A 26,767-nucleotide genomic window follows, 5' to 3' on the forward strand; every position below is an offset into this window, starting at 1 on the left:
GATGCCATGTTGATGAAGGCAGTACAAGAACTTAAATAGACTACAAAGAAAGGGTTTGTATCTTGAGTTTAAGAGCTCCACAAAAGACAGGTTCTGAGTTAGAAAGAGAGGAAGAAATGTATTTAGAAAATACACAAGACTACCTTTGTTTTGGTGATAAAAATAATGCATGGGTCTCCAGTAGGTAATTCAGGTATGGTTGAAATTGAATTTGATTTGTATTGAATGTTATAATAAAAATAAAAGTTTTATAAAGAAGAATTTTTAATATAGAATCATAGAATATCAGGGTTGGAAGGGACCTTAGGAGGTCATCTAGTCCAACCTCCTGCTCCAAGCAGGACTAATGCCCAGACAGATTTTTGCCCCAGATCCCTAAATGGCCCCCTTAAGGGTTGAACTCTCAACCCTGGGTTTAGTAGGCCAATGCTCTAATCACTGAGCTCTCTCCCTCCCTCCCCCCACCCCCCCGGTATGGATTTGTTGGGAAGGTTTTGGTAGTCATTACAAAGATATACCAGAAAATTTGAAATATGCCTGCTTTACTATAAAATATAGAAGAAAATGTATTTTCTTTTGTTGACCAATTTTTACATGTGCACAAGCAAAAATTTCATAGGAGAAACAGTAAGTATACAAAAGTAGCTGTGGATTTAAACAATTGGTGTTTAGTAGTTTTCTTCATAGTTCATGTGTTTGCTTTTTTGTAAGCTCATACAGTACATGTGTGTAAAAACGTGTGGTCAACTTGATCCGTGTGGGAAAGCAGGCTGTTCTTTGTAATACCTCTCTTATGCTCATAGGGACAACTGGATTGGAGTGGAATTTGGTTCTGGGACAACATGGCGGTGGCACTGCTGCAGGAGGGCAGCTATAAAAACTGCTTATGGTTTCATAGGGAGCCCTCCTTGTCAAGTTTGTCTGGAAGAGGTGCTGAATCAGTCTGTCTTCAGGTCTCTCTGGAGCTGCCCCCTCCTAGTCCTAGTTCATCTGCTTTTGGGGCTGCATTGGCTAGCTTTCACGCCACTAGCTTAGCAGTTGTTGTGGGTATTTTTTTTGCATTCTTGCTCCTGGTGGGCTTTCCACCACTCAGGGCTTGCAACCTTGGCTGCACCACCAGAAATTAATCTGGTCTGTTGAAGATGCTCCCTATAATATTGTCAAACAATATAATATTTCAACAAATATAACAACTTATAAAAAAGGGGTGGGAAAACCCCTGACATAGGACAACCCTGCTGGCCTCAGTTTCCCTCCTTTAGTGACCTGCAACTCCGTACAAGCTTTCTTTACTCACTAATATCCTCATTGGGGCCAGTTTATTATCAAATCTAGTGCAATTTAGTCCATAACAAAAGGCTTAAAACATCATCTATTACTTGCCCATGGTGTATATAGTTCTTTAAAAATTCCATGACTTCTAGTCCATTGATTTGGCACATACCACACTCCAGTGTGTTCTACCACTCCTGGGTCTTTCATTAGTCTTCTACTGACGTGCTGCCAGGACAGCTATCCCAGCCCTTCCAGCAGGAATGTAACCCTGTTCTTCCCAGTGGAGAACACACACCCTTCTCCCCCCTACAAAGCCTCTCTGCTGGAAATTCATCCTTATCCAGGAAGCATCCATGACTTCCCCTGTTCCATTAACCTCTCATTTCAGACAGGCCATCAAGTAAGCTCCTCTGCTGCTTATTTCCCATCATCCCTCTTTGGCCTTCAACTCCAGCTTGGGAGTCAGCCGGCAACTTCCTCTGCTATGTTTCTTGTCTTCATCCCTCTCCAGCTCTTTGGCCCTGGCTGTCTGGCTTGGGGAGGTCAGCTGGCAAACCCTTTTACTGCTTTCTTGCATTCATCCTTTTCTGGCCATGGCTGCCCCGCTTTCAAGTCAGCAGGCAACTCCCTCTCTTGCTCTCAGCCATTAGCCCTAGCTCTCCATCCTAAGTGGTCAGTCATCAAACCCCTCTTACGTCTCTCCTGACAGCCTTCCCCCAGAAACCTATAGTTTCCTTTAGGGAATTCCTGCAGTCTCCTGGTCTCTGGCAGCTCTCAGCTGCCCTTTTTCTGACTGACTCCTTCACTGTCTTTGTCTCTACCCAAGTATATGGCCCACGTGCCTTCCTTTAAGCCCAACTGGGGTCAACTGACCAGTCACAGATGATCTGGCCTCTTCCCTCTTAAAGGGCCAGCATCACCCTGTTTCAATCCCCAATGTTTTTTATCAAAAGTACTATTGAAGAATACACTTGAATGTTTGAAACTGATACTGCACAGCTACAATTGTTTCTGAGCTTGTCATAATGCATGCAAGTGATGCTGTGGGAGGTTTAAAAAAAACAACAAAAAACTGTGGATGATCAGACTGAGAGATCCTCAGCCAGAGACAGTAAGCTGCTACTAGAGAAGATAGGAACAATAGGGGAATAAACTACAGTGGGCATTAATCCGTCCAAAGGTCGGAAGGCAGTTTGTCACACAGTAACAGTGATTTATTTGTGAGATTCCCAGAGAAATTGAGGAAAGCTGTACCAAAGTCTGAGCTGCAGACCAGGCTTGAATAGTGTGTGTTGGTATATTAAACAAAGAAATAATGAAAATCACATTGTACAAGAAGGGAATAAATCTATACCCTGGTTCAGAAATTAAATGTCTAGAGCTAGGGAACAGGGAAATTTCTCTCTCCAAACTTTCTAACTTTCCCATTCCTTTAATAACTAAATCACTTCATGGAAATGCATGTATTCATATATGTTAAAATGTTGAATTCCCCCCCAAACATAGGTGAGTGAGGTAATATAGTTTATTGGACCAACTTCTTGTGGTTAAAGATTCAAGCTTTTGAGCTTACAAGTCTGAAGAAGAACTCTGAGTAAGCTCAAAAGCTTGTCTCTTTTACTATGAGAGGTTGGTCCAGTAAATTATATTACCTCATCCACCTTGTCTCTCTAATATCCGGGGACCAAAACAGCTACAACAACACTGCAAACAAAAAAAAAACTATATATTTTAGATAGAGAAATTATTTTAAATCAGTTTTGGAATAAGGAACATGAAAACTTTGAAAGGTTCCATAAATTATCAAAACCTCTTCTTTTGCTTACTTTGCAGTACCAGAACATATGAGCTATTGAATGAAAAGCTGAGCTTCTGTGGGCACTCAGTGGAGATGATTGCAGGTTGACCTAAACATGCCAGCTGGAGTGAAGTGCAGAGTTTGAACCTATGGACTTTGGGAGCTAGCACTTACAGTTTTACTGATGACTGATGCTTTCTCCTATTTACTAAGTCCATTTGAGAGGATGGGATGAAAGCAAAACTAGCTGTAATAATAAAAGTCCAGAGGGTGGCGAGTCACTTGACTAAGAAGAGGAAATAATTTGCTGAACAGTGGTCACAAAAAAGTATAAAATAGTGATTTTGTTGTTAGAGCTGGAGACTGAGACAAGAACCTTTGTTTTCATTCACAGCCACTGCTTACTTTCTGTGTGTTTTTAACCAAGTCATGTACAGTCTGATTTGCAGAAGAGCTGAGCCTCCACAATTCTAACTGTATTCCACTATTGTCTTCTGGATAGTCCTGTCTGTTGTAATGGCACATTGGGGCCCGTTTTTGTATCTGGGTGTAACTTTTAGACCATATCTGTATATAACAAATTATTTAACAATATTATTCCAAAGAATGTTGGCATTGCAATCTCCCGATGCATCTTGTATGTGCTCAGTGCACCTCACCCACTAGTTTGTTTCATATATATATATATATATATATCCTTGTCTTGTGCATCTGCTTGTGATTTTCTTAATTGAGTTGTATAGTCAAAATACAGGGTAATTCTTTAAATTTTTAAATGTAAAATCCAAATTAATTTTCCTTGTAACAACAATACTTATTAAGACCGTTATTAAACCTTTGGATAAGTGTTTTTAAATATTAAAGACCTTTTGGCTTTTTAAACTGGTTTAGAAACAGATTCCTGTATGTGGCCCAGTGTCTCATCATTCTTGTGTGGGAAAATTTCAAAGCTCTAGTTTGCCAAAAGTGTTGCTAATGTCAAAGGCTGAGTGATATAAGGAGGGCAAGGTCTAAAGGGACTTCCCCTGTTGGCTATCAGAATGATAATGCACAGGTGGTCCACTGACATTTTATAATTCTGTCAGCTCAACCTGTATACAGCTACTTAATTTTTGGAGATCATTTGTTGCAGTTAAATAACAGTAAAAGATGGGGATGATGGTTACTTTGTAGAAAAGTGCATGGGGGTACAATATGTAGCCTGAAATGTGTTTAAGTGATCAGATCTATGTGGTTTGGTGGTGCCCTCAAAAAATACCCAAGTATTTTTGAATTGACTATTCTTGGTCTCTTACCTGATTATAGGGCTAAATTATGCAGTCTAGTTGTGGGCCTTGGACAGGAGCAAGAGCTTACGACTTGGTGGCCCTAAGCAGATGGATAAGATTCTGCGAGATATGTGTGTGCCTTCACTGAGAATATATAAAATACATTTATAAGAATGTTAAGGTTGCAAAGTCAAGCACTTGAAAGTTAAGAAATGGCAGAACTTAAGTTCCTTGTGCAACCTTAAATTGGCCCCATAGTGTGTATTTTTTCATAGACTGGGCCAACATCATATTGAAAGTCTGACAGAAGTAGCAGAGTCCCAGCTCAGCTGTGTCCCAGTCGAGTGCTTTAAACACAAGAGAACATCTTTTTTCTCTACTTGAAACTTTCTGCCTCATTCATTGTCCATTCTGCACACTGAATGACTCAGGGGCCCTGTAAAACAGATTATAATTTGAGTTTATAATACATATATACATACATACAATGGAGGTAGTTTAAGTTTGCACAGGCAACCTTTGTTCTGGGATTAAGGCCATTGACAACTGATGTCCTGAAAGGCCAATGCAGGGATGTGTTGTTTATTAGCCTGGCATTCCTAAACATATTTTGCTGGTTAGTAAGGTTTAACACAGAGAGAGAACTTTTTTTATTTTTTTTTTTTTAAATCTTTCATACTAGGGAATATGGTGGGTTTTATTTTTTTCTATTGAATCAATCTTTGACAGTGGTAGTGTGTCTTCTGCCATATTCACCTAGTCTTTTAATCCCTTTTCTTTTTTGAATCTCTAGTATTCTTTTGCTCACATCTGTTTGGATAGAAGGATTTTTCTTAAAAGGTGTTAGAGTATTACTAAGTATTAATTTTTTTTAAAGCAAAAAACTTGAGATTATATAGTTTTTGGATGTAGGAATACATGTTTACATAGACTAGATATTGCAGTTAACCCTCATACTTCCTCATTTATACTTGTGGGATTTGACTTAAAGTATAATTTAAATTCTTCAAGATAGGGAGTGTCTTATACTCTCAACATTCGTTACACAGTTGTAAAACCAATAACAAAAAATATAAGTATTCTTATATCTACATTATTTAAGAATCCTGGCAACCAGCGCTAAGAGGAACTTGCTTAAATGTAGAAAAACAAGGAAATTTGTAGGAAGTAAGCCTCCTATAAGTAGAACTAGTGGCATGCAGTTAGGTAACTCCCAAAGTTATCTCCTTAGAGACATAAATAAGTCTTGAGGATGTAAAATATCTATTTTATTCTACATAAGCAGCAGTTTTCTTTGTGGTTCATTCTGGCTTGTATGTCAGCTGAGCTGTTTTGTATCCCTGTCTGTGGTGTAGGATCAGTATAGTAGGCTTATTATCTGATCCTGATAGTTAGTTTAATATTATAAATACAGATGTCTTTTAGGGAGGGGTGGATGAATTTAAAAAATAAAAATACTGCCCTCCAGCCTTCCAAACTCTCTAAAGTGCTATAGGTTGAAATCTTCAGCAGTTTCATGTGGTGTTAGAAAGTGAAAAGGGATTAGGGAGGAAGTATTTATCTAGCTAAAACAATGATAACTGTGTGTTGTAATAGATTTAATCATATTTCTATCAGAATAAAGTAAAGGTGAACATATTAACTGCAATTTATCATTCTGTCTAGGATTAGAAAATTGAAAATGGTGCTGAGCTGAAGTGGCAATATTTAGTGTTTTTTGCATTTTAAGTGCTAATGTTGGTCTTCCTCTCTGCCAGCTGCTGAAAACAGCAGAAACTAATATGCTTTGTTTTATGGCTCTCCTGTGTAGCGTTCCACTAAATTAAATCTAAAACACTTGCCTAATAACTTATATTCTCAATGAATCAATATGCTTAATGTGGCAATTTTTCACAGGAATATGTGACAATACATTACAGAATGAAGGTCGCCTGTGCTAATGCATTCAGGGTGCTTTTGGAAGCTTGTGTTTTAAGACAGTCCTTTTGATTTTACCACTTATTGCATGCCTAGTACATTTGAAAGTGAAATTTACATTGTTGAAATAATGCTCTAGATCAGACAGCTTCTAAAAAACAGTTAACCTGAATTAACACTGTCTGATTCCAAATAGAGGATTTTCTTCCTCACAGCGTTCCTGGATTTACCTTATTTGGATTTCTAAGAAAAAATGTAATGTGTTTTGGATTTATCTTTAAAACCTTTAAAACAAATCTTGAGCATAACACACTTTTCCTAATCTATGTATTGGATTCTTTTTGGGAAGCTGCAGTTCTAAAATAAATTTTTGTGGTTTGAGGTGAGGGAAAGTTGAACCCATGTTAAAGTATATATTTGGTCTGGGGAGGAAGTGGTTTGGTAGGAATTACATTTCCTCTATGTCCTGACTGATCCACAAGGGATGCTCCTGTCTAATGGAATTGTTTGCAGTATCGTACAGCTAAAAGGAGCAGTAGAGTGAGGGGCAAAGAAAAAAAGACAATGAAAGATAGAAAGCAAGTCATAAATAGTGAAATGTTGAAGGTGAAATTAGAATGATTTTTTTACTCATGTTTTTTGTAAGAAGTCAAAAATGCTTTTGAGAGGCACAGCACTAATTGCACATGAAAGGCTGAGATACTAACCTCAGAAGTTATGTAGATTTGTTTCTTTTTAATTATTTTGGACTGAAGCATAAAACATCTGTTATGTTATGGCTGGCATTATATGACCATCTGGAAAAGTGTGTAGTAAGATGTTTTTCCAACTCATCAAGAATAAAGGTGCCTTCATTTTTGTACTTTATTTTCAGATTATTTTATAAAAGCCCTGGCTAATTTTAAAAGACACACAAAGATGCTTGTGTGGTATGAATTCCTGAATATTTCTAGCATATTTATTTCTCTTAATGGCAGATGACCCACAGAGTAAGAGTTAACACTTAATTACAATTTGTAGCCGTACGTAAAGCTCTGAGAAACACTGATTTGATAGCAGAAACAAAAATACGTTTGCATATGCATATACTTTTGCACATATCTCTTGACAGTGAGTAGGACTAGCAAGGGGAACAATGTACTGTTGAATTCACCTATGTGCACTGGAAGGAGATACTTAGTGCTGCCTTTCATGTGTCACTGGGGGATCCAATGTTTATTTTCCCCAGGTAAATCCATTGGGACATCTGTTTCCTTAATATCTGTTTCTGTTTTGTTGGGTGTTCTAGCTCAGGTGAATTATTTTATTTTTTCTTTTAATAAACTGGACATCAAATTTGTGTTTTTGTTTTGTTTTTAAAGCAATCATTTAGCAGCACCTAGGTGCTATTGTTTATAAGATAATGAATGTGTGATCAAGCTACTTATAAACCTCATAGTTGACTTTAGATAATTAAAGTGTGGTAATATCTTTCAAGCATAAAAAGTTCACTATATAATTAATCCATGCAATATTTTGACATACCTATTCACTGTTTCAGTATTTTTGCTTAGATAAATATCCTTATTGTGTCTCTTGTGATGACTACTTGAACATTTCATGCCTAAGGTCCTGTTTGATGCTTCTCTTCCTGTACTATACTATCACAGTTGAAACCAGTGATAGCAGTACAGCTTCCTTATTGTAAATGGGAGGGGGATTCTATCTGGGGACTCTTCAGGAAGGCCCTTGGACCTTGCTCTAGCAGTCTTCCACTCTCTGGAGCCATTCCAAATATATGAAGCTTCTGGGCATGCTGCAAAGTCCGTCTTTTTTTCTCCCATCCAGTGTTTGAGTGGGCGAAGGATTGGATTTATTTTATTATCCCAATTTCTGTTAAGGTGGGATGATCAGTCCATTATTATTATTTTATTGGTGTTCTGTATACTTATGCAATAGGCTCCTGTGAGGGCATTTATAAATTTAAATAAACTTAGCTGAGACTTGGATTTCATGCTCAGAGGAAAACTGACCTATTAACTGTTTAAGTTATTTCACTTTCACAAAAAGACAGGTGTAAGTAATGTTTGCCTGGCACGTCTGTACATTTTAAGTGCATAATATAAGAGCTAATTATTGTCATTAAAACTTGCGTTTAATTTTCTCTTAAGGTTCTTTATTTGATTAATAGTTTTAAGTACAAAAAGTGGTGGTGTTTTTCTTTGAAAGACTATTTTCTCAACTATCAGGATGAAATGCATGTCACCAAAGCCTAAGACAAGTAATGCAGATCAGTCAATCAGCACACATTGACAAAAAGCCTGTACAACATTGTGAGCCCCTAATCCTGGAGAAGGTTCTGCAAGTGCTAGTGTGGGAAGAATCCTGGTGCCTTTAATGGACTGACTGGGACTATAGAATAGCAGGATTGGGGCTACAGAATACTATTTTATGCATTATATATGTGTGTGACAATTAACTGATATACAGTACAGACATGCTAATAAAAAGACTGGAATTTTACATGTATGCTTGGGGCGCTGTTTATATTGTTTGCGAGTAAAGCTGTGGAAGCAAGTTATCAAATATCAGTCTTGTATGACTTATCATGCTTAAGCTTGATGATTTTTTTTTTGTGTGTGTGTATCGAAATGTGCTTTTTCGGGTGTGTATTCTGCAAGTTTTGTGGTCTCTTAAACTTATTACAGCCTCAGGCATGACTGCAAACCAGATATTTTGAATGTAGTCAGTACTGCAAATATATTACATACTTTTACAAGATTCCACCTGATGTTTGTTTTCTCTTCGTGCTTTAGAATCTCAGATTTAAAATTTAATGGAAATTCTCACTCTTTCTGGACTCCTTCCCAGCATGAATCATAGGGTTTTTTAATCAGTACAGCCTGCATTATTTTACAGCTCAGTCTAATTTAATTAAAAAGGACTGTTTAAACCACAAGGGAGCTAATCAGAGCCATTAGATAAGATGAGCTAGACCTAACGAAGCATGACATTTACATTTTGTGTGTGTTTTATTAAAACAGTTGAGGCATTTTATTTGAGACTGCTATATATTACTTGTACTAGTCTAAGAAATCTGAACTGTGATATAAGCTGAAGAAGTGACAACTTGATATTTAAGTGCTCTTGGTACCTTTTGATTCCTTGGATCTTCACTCCTTGAGTGCCACGCTTTTTAAGGCAGGCGGCGCCCATGGAGCTGCATGATGGTGTATGTGTCTTCTTTGGACATGCACTGTTTCATAGGTTAAGTACAGATATAGGTTGCGCTTTCAATGCATCTGTGTAATTCATATTTGCTTTGAAGGGAGTTACTGTTTACAAAGGGGGAGATTTAGTGCTTTCCCCCTTCCCTCTTTTGCACAAAGCCTGCTGGCTTTGTGGGAGGACTAAGCAGCATTGGATTATTTTATTTTTTGGGCGGGGGGCAACCTAGAAACTATCTCTGTGGCTGTTCTGCTCCAGCCTGGAGGCTGGAATAGCAATTGTTGCCTTTCCATATTCCTGTGTTAGAAATCCAGGGTCTTACAGCCACTGACTCCTCAAAAATGCAGTGTAGTGACCTCTTTCTGTGGCTTACTCCTGATTGCTCAATGCCATGTTAGTCTGTTTTGAGCCAGCATAGAGTCAAGTCTGTGTTGTTGTACCCACCTCCTCCCAAATACCACTTTCTCTTGCCTATGTATCAAAAGACTTTTGCTGTGTGGAGGGCCGTACATGTATGTACCGTCTGCCCAGTGGTGTGTTTCATTTGAACTGTTCAAATACAGAACTTTAGAAGTACGAGTTTTAACATATTGGACAGTACTCCACTAGCCCAGACCAGCCCCTACTTGTGAACTCTGTCACTGAACCCATAGCATTCAACTGGAAAATATATCCACTAGAAGAAACAAACACCCCTTTTCCATAATATTAATTAAACACATCCATATGCACATCAAACAATTTGTGTTAGCCATTTCTCCTAGAATTATTCCCCTGCATCCTGGCAGGATCAATTTAATTATCCCTTAACTACTCTGATGGATGGGTAGTGTACAGTCTAGTTTTGATTATCCCCAGTGATAGTAATTCCACAGCCTTTCTTGGCAGCTTATTCACTGTCTCGTTTTGATATATTGCCATGCTTTAATACACACTGAGCATGTTTCATTAGGTTTATATAGTACAAACTATTTTGCTTTGTCATATTGATGACACTATTTACGAACTTGATCCTTAGAGTTTAAATTTTTTAACCTCCTACAGCAGCTTTGAACTACATCTAAGACAAAAACAAAGATGAATATTTTGTAGTTTCTAGCCACCCAGAAAGTAAAAAGTCATTAATTGACTGACTGGAGGGATAGCTCAGTGGTTTGAGCATTGGCCTACTAAACCCAGGGTTGTGAGTTCAATCCTTGAGGGGGCCACTTGGGGATCTGGGGCAAAATCAGTACTTGGTCCTGCTAGTGAAGGCAGGGGGCTGGACTCGATGACCTTTCAAGGTCCCTTCCAGTTCTAGGAGATGGGATATTATATGCAGTTAATTCAGTTTTGTCATGTACAGCTCTTAAATTGTGGTTTCAGGGGCATAACTGTAAGGCCTGTAAGCCTGACTTCAGTACCGGGCAAACTGGTTGAAACTATAATAAAGAACAATATTGTCAGACATATAGATGAACATAATTTGTTGAGGAAGAGTCAACATGGTTTTAGTAAAGGGAAATCATACCTCATCAATCTACTAGAATTATTTGAGGGGGTCAACAAGCATGTGGACCAAGGGGATCCAGTGGATATAGTGTACTTAGATTTTCAGAAAGCCCTTGACAAGGTCCCTCACCAAAGGCTCTTACGCAAAGTAAGCTGCCATTGGATAAGAAGGAAGGTGCTCTCATGGATTGGTAACTGGTTAAAAGATAGGAAACAAAGGTTATAAATGGTCAGTTTTCAGAATGGAGAGAGGTAAATAGTGGTGTCTCCTAGGGGTCTGTCCTGGGACCAGTCCTATTCAACATATTCATAAATGATCTGGGAAAAGGGGTAAATAGTGAGGTGGCAAAATTTGCAGATGATACAAAATTCCTAAAGATAGTCAAGACCCAGGCAGACTATGAAGAGCCACAAAAGGATCTCTCAAAACTGGGTGACTGGGCAACAAAATGGCAGATGAAATTTAATGTTGATAAATGCAAAGTAATGCATTGGAAAGCATAATCCCAACTATATATATAAAATGATGGGGTCTAAATTAGCTGTTACCACTCACGAAAGAGATCTTGGAGTCATTGTGGATAGTTCTCTGAAAACATCCACTCAATGTGCAGCGGCAGTCAAAAAAAGCGAACAGAATGCTGGGAATCATTAAGAAAGGGATAGATAATAGGACAGAAAATATCATGTTGCCTCTCTATAAATCCATGGTATGCCCACATCTTGAATACTATGTGCAGATGTGGTCGCCCCATCTCAAAAAAGATATATTGGAATTGGAAAAGGTTCAGAAAAGGGCAACAAAAATTATTAGGGGTATAGAACGGCTTCCGTATGAGGAGAGATTAATAAGACTGGGACTTTTCAGCTTGGAAAAGAGACGGCTAAGGGAAGATATGATTGAGGTCTATAAAATCATGACTGGTGTAGAGAAAGTAGATAAGGAAGTGTTGTTTACTACTTCTCATAACACAAGAACTAGGGGTCACCAAATGAAATTAATAGGCAGCAGGCTTAAAACAAATAAAAGGAAGTATTTCTTCACACAATGCACAGTCAACCTGTGAAACTCCTTGCCAGAGGATGTTGTGAAGGCCAACCAATAACGGTTCAAAAAAGAACTAGATAAATTCATGGAGATTAGGTCCATCAATGGCTATTAGCCAGGATGGGCAGGAATGGAGTCCCTAGCCTCTGTTTGCCAGAAGCTGGGAATTAGTGACAGGGGATGAATCACTTGATGATTATCTGTTCTGTTCATTCCCTCTGGGGCACTGGCCACTGTTGGAAGACAGGATACTGGGCTAGATGGACCTTTGGTCTGACCCAGTAGGCCCATTCTTATGTTCTTAACTTGTGTTTTTTGCCATATCACTGGCTAAGAAAAAGTGGTTTAAATCCAAATAAATTGCATATTGAGTGTCTGCAGGTGTTGAGAATGAGACTGTTTTTTGTTTGTTTGTTTTTAGAGCTGGCCAGCGGATGGTTATTCCATTTTGTGGCAACTTTCAAGGCTTTGACATTTGATTTTGTTCCACATCAAAAGAAATCTTTTGAATGTCGTCCCCCCCCCCCCCCCAAAATAGAGTTGTGTTGAATTTTCCACTTTTGGCTTGAAACATGAGCTTTTGGATTTGGAAGTGAGTGGGGAAGAGAGGATTGATGATTAGGGAACTGGCCTGGGACGTGGGAGACTCAGATTCAAGTTTTACTGATTTGCCTGCTTCAGAGCAGAATTTTTTATTCCAGATCACTCTGGGGTCTCCCAAGTCTCAAGCCAGTCCCCTACCCACCAGGCTATAGCTGTCAGCCTCCCTCTCTCAGCTTTCCTGACAAAAATTTTGTTGAAACTGATAAGTCTCTGTGATTGTTGTAGCCGTGTCGGTACCAGGATATTAGAGAGACAAAGTGTGTGAGGTAATGTGACCTGAAGAAGAGTTCTGTGTAAGCTCGAACGCTTGTCTCTCTCACCAACAAAAATTGGTCCAATAAAAGATATTCCCTCATCCACCTAGTGTCTCAAGTCTCCTTGAAACATTTTGTTTTTGACAAAATGTTCCAAGTAGCTTGAGTGTTTTTTCCAACACAAGAGGGAGCTCATACACTGTTTTAGAAATAGTCTCTTTCAGGATGCAATTTAATATGTGAATGCAAAACTCACATTCCAGAAATAAGGAACATTATCTTAAAACATTTTGTAAGAAACTAAGTTACAATGAAAAGTTAAGTTTTTTAAACATAAGTAAGTAGTATTGCACAGAATTCCTGCTAAGTCAAGATGGCTCACTTGTCCCTAATGGATGCTACCTGGGATCGATATCTGGTAGGTGGACAATTCTGTTGACGTGTATGGAATTGACACACTGTTTTCTTTTGTTTTCTAACAGTGGCTGATAACTTCGTGTGTGATTTGTTTGCATGTCATTGCTAATATTGTCATCTAGATCATGAAATTCTTGCTGCTTGAAAATCATGCTGGGCTCTAATCAGATGGCAAGGAACAGAAATGGAAAAGTTCCGAAGTGATAGGAAAAAGTAGGCAATGAAAGTAAGGGTGAAGAGTAGGTGGTGGAAAGGGGGGACGTTGCTGGGGTTGGGGTTGGGGCTGTTGCAGTCCACAGTGAGATGATAACCTAATGGTGGTGGGGCTTGACTATATGACAACAGATCAGTGGGTTTTATTTAATGGTCCCCTATAAACAGTGCTCTGTTTATTTTTTGTAACTTTTTTTTCCTTTCCTTTGGTGTATATTTACCATCCCACTTCAAATTGTCATTCTCCGAGTGGGCAAGGGATTGTCTGAGCCAAATCCCAAGATCTGTGAAAGGCTCCACCTCCAATTGCTTCTGCTTTGTCTCAGGAAGTTAATTCAAAGGACAAAGAGGGTTATATCTTCTAAAGACATCCTTTGTTACTTCCTACAATTTTTAAACTTTTTGAGCTTAAGCATACTACTGATGCTGCTTTGTGAATTGCTCTTTTGTTGCCTGTGGCTGCGCTGTTCTTTGAAGAGTTGGAGAAACTTTTGAATTTTAAATAGACATGGCACCATTGTACAAACTGTTGGAGTGACCAGTGCAAAAACAAAATCCAGCTTGCAAATTTAGTTTTGGTTCTATAGAACGTAGCAGAGATTTAAAGGAGGAGGACCAAATTGGCGCTCCATTGATTTCACAAATTGGAGGCTTTCTCCAGCTTCAGAACCCAGTCTTCAGTAAAATCATTGGAACTCTCCCAGAGTAACCAGCAGAAGAGTTGGCACAGAGTTTGTTGTAAGTTCTCGTTACACTGATTGTGCAGGGGAGTTGTCAAGCTCAGAGGCTTCTGGCCTCTGCATAAAACTGAGCAACCATAGCAGCAGTATTTAAACTAACAGTAAAGCCGCCAGTGAAACAGCTCAGCACTGGAGTCAGAATCGGCTTCCTTCCTTGAGAAGGAAGTCTACAGGTTTTAATTTTGATTTTTAGTAGTAGAAAATAAGTGTCACCACTGCTAAAGTTTGCTGCAGACTAAATCAACTGCTAAGTAATATAAGTAATGTACTTGCCTATTATACTTAAATGAAAGGAAGGAATCAAAACCAAAAGACCCAGTGATCATATCTTGCTTTATCACCTACTGCAGAGTGGGGCGAAGTGTGAAACACCAGTTGTCTGCTGTGGTCTTGTCATTCTAGACATGCAGGCAATGAGTATATGTACTTCAGGACCCGCCAAATGTGTAGTTCAGGGATCGGCAACCTTTCAGAAGTGGTGTGCCGAGTCTTCATTTATTCACTCTAATTTAAGGTTTCATGTGCCAGTAATACATTGTAACGTTTTTAGAAGGTCTCTTTCTATAAGTCTATAATATATAAGTAAACTATTGTTGTATGTAAAGTAAATAAGGTTTTTAAAATGTTTAAGAAGCTTCATTTAAAATTAAATTAAAATGCAGAGCCCCCCGGACTGGTGGCCAGGACCCGGGCAGTGTGAGTGCCATTGAAAATCAGCTTGTGTGCCACCTTTGGCACGCGTGCCATAGGTTGCCTACCCCTGGTCTAGTTGCACTGAGTAAGCACACTTAATGGATTGATGTTTGTGTTACATCATTCAGTTAAAAAAAAGGGTTAAACGTTCATATTTAAACATGCCATTAAAGAACAAATTGAAACCTTTGTAGGTTATTCCTACATAGGGGGTTGTAAATAGAAAGTCTGGACTCATGAAGTTCCTGACTGATTTTCTGAGGAGAAAAGAGATGAGAAGTGGGAACTGGCCAGCAGTCAGACTGAGGTGGGGAGTGGAAGTGGTGGTGATACTATTCTAAGCACATCCACAAAAATGAAACTTCTCCTGTGTGAGTAATCAAAATGAGTGTAGCTCAGACTCCTTGAGCTTGGCTCCCCTTGGTGGGGCTTGTACATGTTTTGGTGGGCTCCTTCTTGATGTTTCAGAAGGGAAGTGGTGGGTTCACTCCAATGCCCCTTTTAGAACCAAAATGATGTCACTCAAAAAACGGAGAAGACCTGTGATCTACCCTCTCCTTTCTTATGAGGAATGAAATAATTTAAATGTCAACATGGTTTACTATCACCGGGCATCTGAGTTGAGATGAGTGGGCAGCTCAGACCTCTCTTGTTCCAGGCTCTCTACAGCTCACATCTGCTATACTCAGTTCAAATTTTTAAGGCTTTCTTAGCAACTATAAAAGCTAGAAACCTTTTAAAAAAAAAAAAAGAGATTTTGCTGCTACTCATGGTTTTTCAGAGAGATGCCAATATGGTGTATGGGCACATACCAGCTGTTTCCAAGCCCTGGATTTGGTTATGCAGATTAGGAAGGGAGGATTTCTGTGCCTGATGCCTAGAGTCTCTTGAAATTTGTTCAAGACCAGGTGCTTCTATTCTTGCTCTCAGTTTCCATTTAAACACAGTTCCTTTAGGAGGGACTCTATGGCTCCCAATCCTCCTCTTTGATAGGGTTTCCCTTTTTTGTGTGGGGGGAAGCTGCATAAATGAATGTTGACTCATTCATCACTTACTTGGGTATTCCTTATGAGGCTGGGGACAGTGACATTGCCCCAGATATGGGCTAACCTTCTGGCCCATCCCTTCCCAGCTGCAGAGCTCAATCTTTGGAGTCAAGGGAAAGGAGGATCATGCCATAAAACCAATCCTCCCTTTTTCCTGACCCTGTGCAGCTCGGATGTACTTTTTTATGGCTTTAAGATGCTAAAATCTACTGTTCTTATTAATTTATTTTTAGGATCAGTCAAGGGCTGCACCATTATATAATTTCTGGTAAAATCTATAGAAAACTGTGTGTCAGCTGTCAGACTAAAACAATATGGCATAATTTGTCAAAGGTTAATGGAAATAGGTAAATCTTTAAGTAGCTATAGCAGCAGAAGCAAATGACCTGTCCTGTTGGTCGTTCAGATTGAAGAAAGAATTCGTTCTTTTTTCTTTTAATCCTCACCTGCTCATCTTTTAGTTCTGGCGACTGGATCTTTATGAAAAGTATGGATCTGTCATGGTGTAATGTTCCTTGTTTTCTTTCTCTACATGCAGATCTGTGTCTGTGAATTTTCACTAGAACATCATTGCATACATCCTATTTTCAAGAATTACAATTAATTGCTTTATTGCAAATACTGTACATGTTTTTCTTCATTAATATTTGTTCTTCATTATTAGCAGTTTTAATTATAGCATATGTTGTATCATACTAGCAAACGTTTTGCATTTACACAGATCTCAATATCTAAATTTTGGCTTTGCAATACTTATGCAGATATGTGCACAAAGTACTTGTTTACAACAAGCTTGTAGAAAGATTTCTTTTAGTTTTCTGTGTAGACTCCATGTAAGTTCAAGTTCATTGTGGTGGAACCCACTGCAATGAGCCTCTGATTCCATTATTCAATATTTTGCACTCCAGAATTATTTACAAATGTAAAATATGGCATAATTTTATTGAGGGTAGATCTTTGCGAATTCACACTTTCTGGGAAACCTGTTACTGAGTTGGCTAATTTAGTGACGAAAAAACACACACAATCCAAGATAATGCATTACTAAATTTACTTTGTTCATGTATTTGATAAAGGATAGTTTCATTTGATTTATACTGCTACATAATGTACTAGTACATATGACAGTATATTTTGTAGAAGTGCTGATGTTTAAGTAGTAATATTTTAAACAACTAGTAGCCATCACTCCATCAACTCTTTTAGAAGTAAGGAGCAAATCTTGTGTGCAAATGATGATGGTATGCAGACTAGCAAAGGTCAAATTAGCATGGCTCTTCTGTTAGAGGAATGGTCTGGTCAAAAATATCGGTGAGCTGCTTCCTCCTTTATATGGATGAAATTAATACAGTCCTGTCCAGGTAATAACAATACTTCTATAAAAACAACAAGGAGTCTGGTGGCACCTTAAAGACTATTTGAGATTTATTTGGGCATAAATCTGTTAGTCTTTAAGGTGCCACCGGACTCCTTGTTGTTTTTGTGGATACAGACTAACACGGCAACCCCCTGATACTGAATACTTCTATAGTCTTTCACTGGAAGATTACCAAGAGCTTCACAAACCTTAAATAATTAATTCTCCCACCTCCCCCATCTCATTTATCCTTATACAAGTGTTAAATTCCTCACTTTACACATGATGAAATGGAGACTCAAGTTAAACAACAAGCCTAAAGGTCACATGGTCATTCAGTACCAGAGTCTAGTTAGAACCTAGAACTTCTGACAGCAGTCCTATTTTCTAGACTATACTCTAGTTTTGAAAGATGTACGTCTTAAGAACACACAAATCATTCTTGCAAGATAAATGTACCGAATATTAGTTAAGTGTCTGTTTACTTCTGTGTGTGTGTGTGTGTGTGTGTGTGTGTGTGTGTGTGTGTAGAGAGAGAGAGTTCATGCTGTTACTTTTCTGTATAACTACAGGCCTTCACATAGGGAAGACTGGAATAGTCCTTGATATGTTTTTTGTTTGAACCGACTGCTTGAATAAATGAGTGCTGTAATCAATGAAACCAGAATAAAGGAAAATCTGAAGTACAGGCTTGTTGTACTGATGACTGGGTTTTTGATAAGTTATCTTCATAATTGGCTGGACAGTGCTAACAGAAGTAAGCATTGTTGAGAGAGGTCAGCACTACAAATGTAAGCTTTTTAAGCAAGAAACAACATGTCCTAAGGCCTGAAATAACCTATCCATTGCTCCAGTCTGGATTTCATTTTAGTCCAGATGTTTTGAAAAAATTTCATTACATCAGATTAAAAAAGAGTAATCTAAACTGAAATGGTTTTGTGAATGTGCAGTGGAGGGTTTTCTGTTCAGAGTAGCAGAAATGAATTTTTCCTCATACTGAACAAAATATAAACATCTCTAATATGTGAAGAACTGAGAAAAGTTACCTCAAATATTGAAGTGCATTTATCTGAAATGTACAGATTTAAAATGTAGAGGCTAAACATTTTAGACAATAGCAATAAGGATTGAATTACAGGCATATAGGTGATTTTTCCATGTAAAAATGGCATATGTAGGCACCATGATGATGAGCCTGGCATAGAAATAGATTTGCCTTAGGTGGAGTGTGGAGGAAATTAGGCTATTCACTTGTAACAGATGTGGAGTTATAATTATGTTGTGTGTGCATAAAGTTTGTACATATGCATTGAGCCATACGGAAAGGTGTATTTTAGATTTTTAAAATGCAGTGAAACTATGCAAGATACTGCTTCTATTAGATATCTAATTAATTTGAAGGTACCTATATATGCAACCTTCATTTGAAAGCCACCTCTGCTCATCAGTCAGATTTTTGTCAGCTCTTTTGAGTGGTTGCTTTAGGCAGATTTTACTGTAATCATTAGGTTGTATGAAAACTATGCCATTATCCACAGCAATTCCTTGTCACAAATGAGTGAGCTACATGCTCTTTCATCAGAACATTCCTCTTCTTGCTTTATTTCATAGTGTCTCCAGATAATAGGTGTCAGGAGTAGTTGTCCCACTGAAAAACTTTGAAAGGTAAAATCTTTCAAAACTTTGAAGTGCAGTGCTACCTTGAAAAGTGGCTGTGGGGAAAATGGCCGTGCCGTTTACAGATATTTCAGTCTGTCTTCAAAGTCCTATCTGCTTAGTCTTGTAACTGAAGGTTTTTAATTGCTTTTTTACTCCTGCTGTTTCATCTTAGAAAGTGAGTTGGATTCTATTCCTTATAGTATCCTCATCAGAATTGCTTACCAAGAGCTGTCTACTTACTGAAGGCAGTGAGTTTGCACCAGGTGTTAGAGGTTCTGATTAGGCACATGCCATCTTTATTACTGGAGATATTGTTCAAGGAGGGCTCTCTGTCATGTTAGGTGTCCAGTGCTGGCAGCTGGGAACACTGATTCAAAAATGGACCATGTCAATAGTGAATGAAATTTGTTAATATAGATTGCCTTTTTCGTGGCATCCACAAATCAAGTTTGTGGTGTCAAGCCTGTTCTTGGTAGACTTCTGAAAAACTACACCATTACAATGCTTTCTAACACCCTTTCAAAAAAATTTATTTTATTGGGTTCCACCCACCCCCATGAGAGAAGAACAGAGAATAAAGACAAAAGAGCAAAGCAGTTAAAGAAAGGGAGGAGGGGAAGCAAAAAAGTGACATAGGTTTCTATTTTGTAGAGATTAATCAAAGATTCTAAAAAGTTAGAGCAAATCTTTTCAAATGTATCTCAGGTGTGAGGTAGTTGTTTGGTTTCAAGCACTGCTCTGGAAAACCAAGCTTTCTGTGAGATGGAGATTTTCCAAGATGAAGGGATAAATTACTAAACACGGTGCTGGGAAGTTAATTTTTAAGGAGATATCTATTATCATATTAATCTTCCTACTTACTTCTAGCCAAAAGAATTGTATCAGTTGCAAAACTTTTGAAACCCACATTTCCAGCCGGAGTCTGTTTTGGCAAGGCCTATCCACAGTAACCTATATGGGGACCAGTATCAATGAAATCTAATTCTCTGCTGGATAGAGTTTTTAATGTTTTGCAAGGGACTTCCCCATTGGCTAGTGTTCAAGGATATACACAAATCTTTGTTCCTGGCATGGTGCAGGCAATTTAAATTAGGGAAGGTCCTTAGGGCCTGTAAGTTATAGAATCATAGAACTGGAAGGGACCTCGAGAGGTCATCTAGTCCAGTCCCCTGCACTCAAGGCAGGACTAAGTATTAAATACATAATGGACTCCAGTTGGTTGGGTGAACTTACTAAGCTCTCACCACATCAACAACAATTCTGAAGTCTCTGGTCCTTCCAAGCACATCAGGGTCAAATGTCCTTAAAGAGATGCATAAGTTGCAGGTAATGTCATGCAGCTGGACCAAATAGATTGCAGTGTTGGAGTTCTTCGAATAGGAGAAACTGATCTCTGCGATCAACTGAGACACCCAAATTGTCCCCTTACCCATCCACTCTACCCATTAATGGTTTCTTGTCAGTTTTAACAACGATTGACCCAAGTACAGCATGAATGTGTGAGAAGAAATAGAATTTAACATTTCTAGCGAAACTGGCCCACGCTTGTCTGGTAGCCAATATTATTGCTGAGATTCTACAGTCAAAAGGGTAATAGGTTGAACCTACTATTCCTGCCAGTGGGAGAGGATGTATCCCAGCTTTCTTGGCAGTTTCAGTCGTACACGTGTCAAATATTTGAGTAGAAATGGAAGCTGACTTCTAGAGATCTGCTCTGGTGAGGGTTGGAGCACATTGGATGGTCAATGTTGGGAAGCTTGCGTTGTTGCTGCTACCCATGCTGCAACTCATTTCGGATAATGACTTCGGACTCCATGATTTCAATCCAGTATCTTTCAAATGTAGTACATAATTACTTGGGCTTCACTCATAGGGCTCTGCTGGTGCTCATAAAATGATTGAGTTCTACTCTCGCAATTTCATGATGACAGAAAAGCTTCTTGAGTAAATTTAGTATCCACTCATGGGCCATATATTAAAGAAAGAAGTCATTAAACATTTTAAGGATAATGGAACCAAAATCAGTGGGGGGGGGGGAATATAGATTGAATATCAGAGTGCCTGATGATGAAATCTGTTAGGCTTTTGACTAGTCTCAAAGTAAGTATTGGAAGCCCCATCACTTGGACAAAGGAAAGTACTGATGTGAACAATCCTTCATAGCTAGAAAGATGGCTGGTCGTTTAACAGAAGTGACCTTCAGATGTCAATGACTTTCAATCATTACTGACGTAGACCAGTTACTGAGATGTAAAAAGTATAGTATGTCATTCCCCACACCCAGATTGATGATGATAATCCTGTCCATACCTATGAGGGAAATGGTATCTTTCCAGTACTGTGGTGAAATATAAACTGTTTTTTTTTTTTAAAGGACATTAAAATGAGTCCTAAAAATAAATTTAGTACTTTTTATAATTATTTCTCATTAACCATTTAGACTTTATTTAAAAATTTGAAAAACTGTAAAAATGAGGCTGCAGTTGTCAAGGTCGATACACCTGAGAGAGCATTTCAGGGTTCAGTTGGCAGGAGACACATATGAGCCTTCAAAAAAATTAAACAAAAATGAATTAACTTCTCTTGTAACCTGTCTTCCTTTCTCTTTTCAAAGTGTCAGTTTGTGGTTTTGATAAATGTCAGAAACATTTCTTTTTCTCAAATAAAATTCTCTGTATAATCCTGTGCTGTGATTTTTTTCTCATCCCTCCAAAGATTACTTTGTCCTTCCTATGGTTTCTCATCAGAAAAGTATCTGAGTAATGGGATGAATTTGACAGCTGAGTGTGTTTCCTACTTAATTAGTTTCATGTGATAACTTAAAAAGGGAGAGGAGAGAGTTCATTTGTTTGGCTGTTTTTTGTTTTGTTTTCCTATAGTGTTGGAAGTTCATTAGGCTTTTATTTTTATTCTTACTTTAAGTGTTGTTGAACACTTACTGTATTTTTGTTGCCAGGCTGTAGGCTTTCTTGTCATGCTTTCTACAGTGTTTTGGGTAAAGACAATGATTAATAGTTTGTTTTACATGATACAAGGATATATATCTATACTTATTAGAGAACTGCACCCTCATATCTGTGCATCAGTCTCTGACACAAACCATTGATAAAATGTGTAGGTGTGTGCTGGTACAATGCAGTCAAAGTGGAATCATAATCATCTCCCAATCAAGAAGCCAGGGTTATGTGATACTGATAGCAGTTTGAGTTAAATCACTGTTTATAAAGTGTCTTAAGGATCTCTTCTCAGTCAAACCAGGAACAGATTAGATTAATATGTAGTTTATAAAAATTTACTTAGAAGAGTTTGGCTGATGTTTTTTAGTTCTTACAAATAAACTCATAGGCACAAGTACTTTTAGGAATCCCCAGTGTTTTGAATCACTTCTGTTTTAGCATTTATCATCTGCCTCTTGGGGAGTCCTGAATGGTTATTGATGAGGTGGTTATTCTTTCTGGTAAAATATTTATATATGATAGAAAATTGTTGTTTTGTTTATTTTGTGGTAGCACCTAGGACTCTCAGTCATGGACTGGACCCAACTATGTTAGGTGCTGTACAAACACACAACAAAAAGATAGTCGATGCCCCCAAAGGGATTACAGTCTAAGTAAGGCCCAACTTGAACTGCAGGATGATTGTCAAACAATTGCAGCTGAGTTGTGGACAAGCCATGGAAAATTGCGGAAAAGTCCATTATTACTTTTCCTCGATTTTGCACTGTTGGCTGCCTGGGGCTCCCATTGTCAGCCTCTTGGGTCTGAGAGCGGGGGCTCCCACTGTCAAAATTGTGGAAGTCTAATATTGTGAATCTGCAATTTCTACTATATCGAAAGTTAAGTAGGGCCTGAAGTATAAGACAAAAGACAACAGATAGGCGAAGCACAAGAAAACAAGGAGACAGTATTGGTTAATGTGATAGGCAGTTCTCATAGGACTCCAGCTGCGTAACCATTTTCAAGTTTTTTTTGTAGGCTTCATTGCAAAGGATAGTTTTAAGGAGGTATTTGAAGGAGGACAATGAGGTAGCTTTACAGATGTATACAAGGAACTCTTCCGAAGCACAAGAAAGGTACTCTTTTGGAAGCTTAACAAGTGCATGTTGAAGTTTGGCATCATTGGCTGAAGGGAGGCGAGAGTCAGCATCTCAGTAATGTATGAGACATGATTAGGTAACTTTGGGAATAGGGCTTGAAAATTAAGACGAGCAGCTTATATTTTAGCTGATGGAGAAAGGGGAACTCGTGAAGGGATGCAAAGAGGAGTGACATGGTTGAAGCGATGAGCTAAGAAAATGAGCTTTGCAGCAGCATTTTGAATGGATATAAGCAGGACAAGATTGTGACAAATTAAATGCTTATTGCCCCTTCCACAAATGGGAAAGATGTTTATTACTTTGAATTATTATTGCTCTGCTTTATTTTATTTTCCATGCCCTTATCCCTTTGATACACAAAAAGGGACTGAATTTTATGAATGTGACTTAATATTCAAATGACCTCTCTGCACTTTCTCTTATGGGGGTAAAATTCATATTAAACTTCTTTAACCCAGAATTTCAGTCTTTTACTTTGTAAATACAAGAATAAAATCTGCTTCATTCATATTTTTTGTTCATTCTTGGAACTACATTATTGATTCAAAATCTCTCTGATGCTGGCTTCAGAATGTATGTGTGGCTACTGAGTGTGCGCTTTTATTTATTTTATTTATTTAGAGAGACGTAAAATCCAGAAATTAATATTATATTGATTTTTATTAGGCACTAGGAATATTGGGGGCATTTTGTTTAGGGGGAAATATTATAGTCTGCTAAATTTAAACATAAAACTCCTTAAGTTGAATGCAGTAGACATAATATTAAAATGTCACATAAAATCCACAATAATTTTTTTCAGCTGTAGGGTGGTTACCACCTCCATCTATATTGCATCTACTGTTACAATAGATAGGGAAACTGCTTAGCTGGAAAGGCAGGTCATGACAGTAACTACTATTGTGGAAAGTGATTCCAAATATGAAAAAATATGTTTTAAAACAGGAAAAATGTTTTTTTGCAAACAATACCACTGCAGTTTGAGGAGCAGAAAAGAATAAAATGGCCAAAATACATTACAGTTGGGAAACAGATTTCATCAGGTCTAAAGGAAGCATTCATTTTGTTACTGAAGTGTTGTTCAGTCAGTCAGCATCCTGTCACAGCAAGTTAATATGGGAAAGAGAAAACAACCGAGTAGAAAATGTTAAGCTATTGCTGTCTCTGCATGTTGTTTTTGCCTTTTGGGCCTTCTTATGTGATGGATAGAGTTGTCTAAGTGCATGTTTCGTATGTTTCGTTTGTTTGGTTTGATGGGCTGTCAGATTTAGATTTTAAACTTCGTACCATCACTACCACCACATGCTACCTCAGCCTCTTCTCATTTGGCCTGTCAGGCACATTTGTTCGTTATATTTGGAGGACCAGTTTATATTGACAAGCAGTCATTACTTATGGCAGTGTTTAGTCAAGCTTCTTTTGCTGCAGTATAAATGTTCATTTTGCTAAATTGCAAGTCAAGTATGCTTGGCCAGGATCTCTTACCTCTGCTACAACTCATTGAACCATTTGCATCACTAAGTCATAGTCATTTAGTCAACCGCTCAGGTACAAACCTTGATGAAATTACCAAATTATATTTGGCAAATAGCAGCCGATGTTTTGTAAATAATAATCCCTGAAGCTTTCCTGGGAAATGAAACCCTCCTAAAAAGATCTTAAAGTTTTAAATATTCCTTCAAAATTTTTGATAGGTAAAATATACTGTAGATTTCTTTCAGTTATATAACTTAGTTTCAAATCCAGTTGCCCAAAAGATGCCACAAAGGGTAAGTACATATTTAAAAAGTAAGGACCTAACTGGTCAACTATAGGTTTTTATTGCTAATGTTCTTTATTTCCCTCTATCAAGAAAAATGTTGTCAACAATTTTTATGCTTCTGTACCTTAAGTTACAAAAAGAGGAAATAATGTAAATGTATCCACAAATGAGCATGGCTTAATGTTCCAAAATTTGGGCATCTGCACTCAAGAAGAATAGATTTTCATCATTTGAATCTGATCACAATATTATTATAATTGAAGTATTGTATCACTTTTTCTCATTGCCACTGTCACAGAGTGAGTGGATCTGTAAGGAGGTTAGAGTTCATCTACACCTGAGCCCGCCCTACCCCATGTCCCCAGGTGGAAGAAATGAATAAAGTCATGTGACAATCAGATGACTAGGAGCTAGGTGCACTGGGAGATATAAAGGCAGTATCTCAGTGAGAGGAGAAGAGAGCCAAGTAGAGAGGAATTCCAGGGAGAGGAATCTTGGGAGTCTGTGCTCTATAAAAAATTAGGAGGGCAGTCAGGAAGGCTGGTAGTATAGAAGAAACCCTGGGAAAGAGAAGCAAGACAGGTAGTGGTTATGGGGGACAGTCAGTCCAATTATTTAGTGTTCCCCGGGCCAGGAACCCATAGAGGGTGGGTGTCAGTTCCACTTGTAGTGCCACTCTGTTTGCACTCTCCCACCCTCCAGTGTCCCCTTTATATAAGTGGGAAGACTGGACTGAATAGAGCCCTGGATGTCTTGTTGCTGAGCCTGGGAAGGAAGGGCTGGAATTAAGGTGACGAGAAGACAGACCCTCGGGAAGGAATGGCTATGCCTAGGGACCAAGGTGGAAGATTTTTATGTGTATTTGGACTTTGAGAGCCCAGAAGGGGTTCTTGTGACTTGGCCAGAGGTTTAAGTCACCTCAGCAGTGGAATTGTGCTGATGGCCAAGAGAATTATTGGTAAAACTAGGAGAGAAACTGCGTCACAGTATTTGCAATGCCTTGGCAGGCCATAAGGGGGTGTGCTCTTGGTCTGTATCCTGCAACAGTCCCATTAGCGTGTTTTATTTCCTCCTGAAAACTTGATGGTTTAGTTAAGAAATATTATTGAGAAGATCTAGTGTGGGCTGGGGAAAAAGGGGAAGTACCCCCTTCATCACCCCCCCCCATCCCTTTTCTAGGTAAAAAACACGGTGCATCCATAATGAAAACTATTTAGGGAACTCTGCCTTGTAAAAAGGAGAGGGTTGAAAGCAATGATGATACCTAGAGAAAAAGGTGGGAGATCCTTGGTATGCTTGTGGATTTAGCACCCAGCCTTGTAGCCCTTACTCAGATAAATGAGTTCCATTAAAATAATCAGTGGAATTATTCACCTGTGTAGGTGCTGCAGGATTAGGCCTTTAGGTCCTGATGCTGGTAACATTTATTCCATGCTTAACTTCATGCACGTGAGTAGTCCCAGTGAAAGTACTCCTGCGCATAAATGTCTGTACTTCGCCCCACGATTTGTACAAGGAGGATTCCTAATCAAACTTATAGGTAGGTAAGAGAGATGGAGGAAGATACTCTTGTAGGGGCATAAGGAGGGAAAAGAAAGGGAGAAAGGAAAGCAGAATTTCAAAGTTTAAAATGTGCACTTATATTCATTTAATTATGCATTTGCCATCAGACTTGTGAAGTTGCTGGCCTTGGTTCTGTTTCAGAAAGGATATGTGTCATACTATCATTACATTTTTTTGCAAAGGAGCATAAACAAAAGGTTGAAATGTTGACAGCTATGACAAAGTTCAGTACCATAGTGTGTCACCCGATAACTGATACTGTATAGTTTGTGGCAGTCAGCAAAGCATGGCGGCCACTATTCATGTGTCAGTTTTAAAAGACAGGAAGTGTTACCCAAAGGAGAGCGAATATCAGAATTT

General features: G+C 38.4%; 1 protein-coding gene across 3 annotated transcripts in view; it reads left to right on the forward strand.

Moving 5' to 3' along the window:
* Positions 1-26,767, forward strand: part of PARG (poly(ADP-ribose) glycohydrolase) — a 124,261-nt gene that overhangs the window by 25,406 nt on the left and 72,088 nt on the right. The gene's annotated exons all lie outside the window — the stretch shown is intronic.

This window comes from Terrapene carolina, unplaced genomic scaffold (assembly GCF_002925995.2).
Source record: "Terrapene carolina triunguis isolate 2854851 unplaced genomic scaffold, T_m_triunguis-2.0 Scaffold146, whole genome shotgun sequence".
Taxonomy (NCBI): domain Eukaryota; kingdom Metazoa; phylum Chordata; order Testudines; family Emydidae; genus Terrapene; species Terrapene triunguis.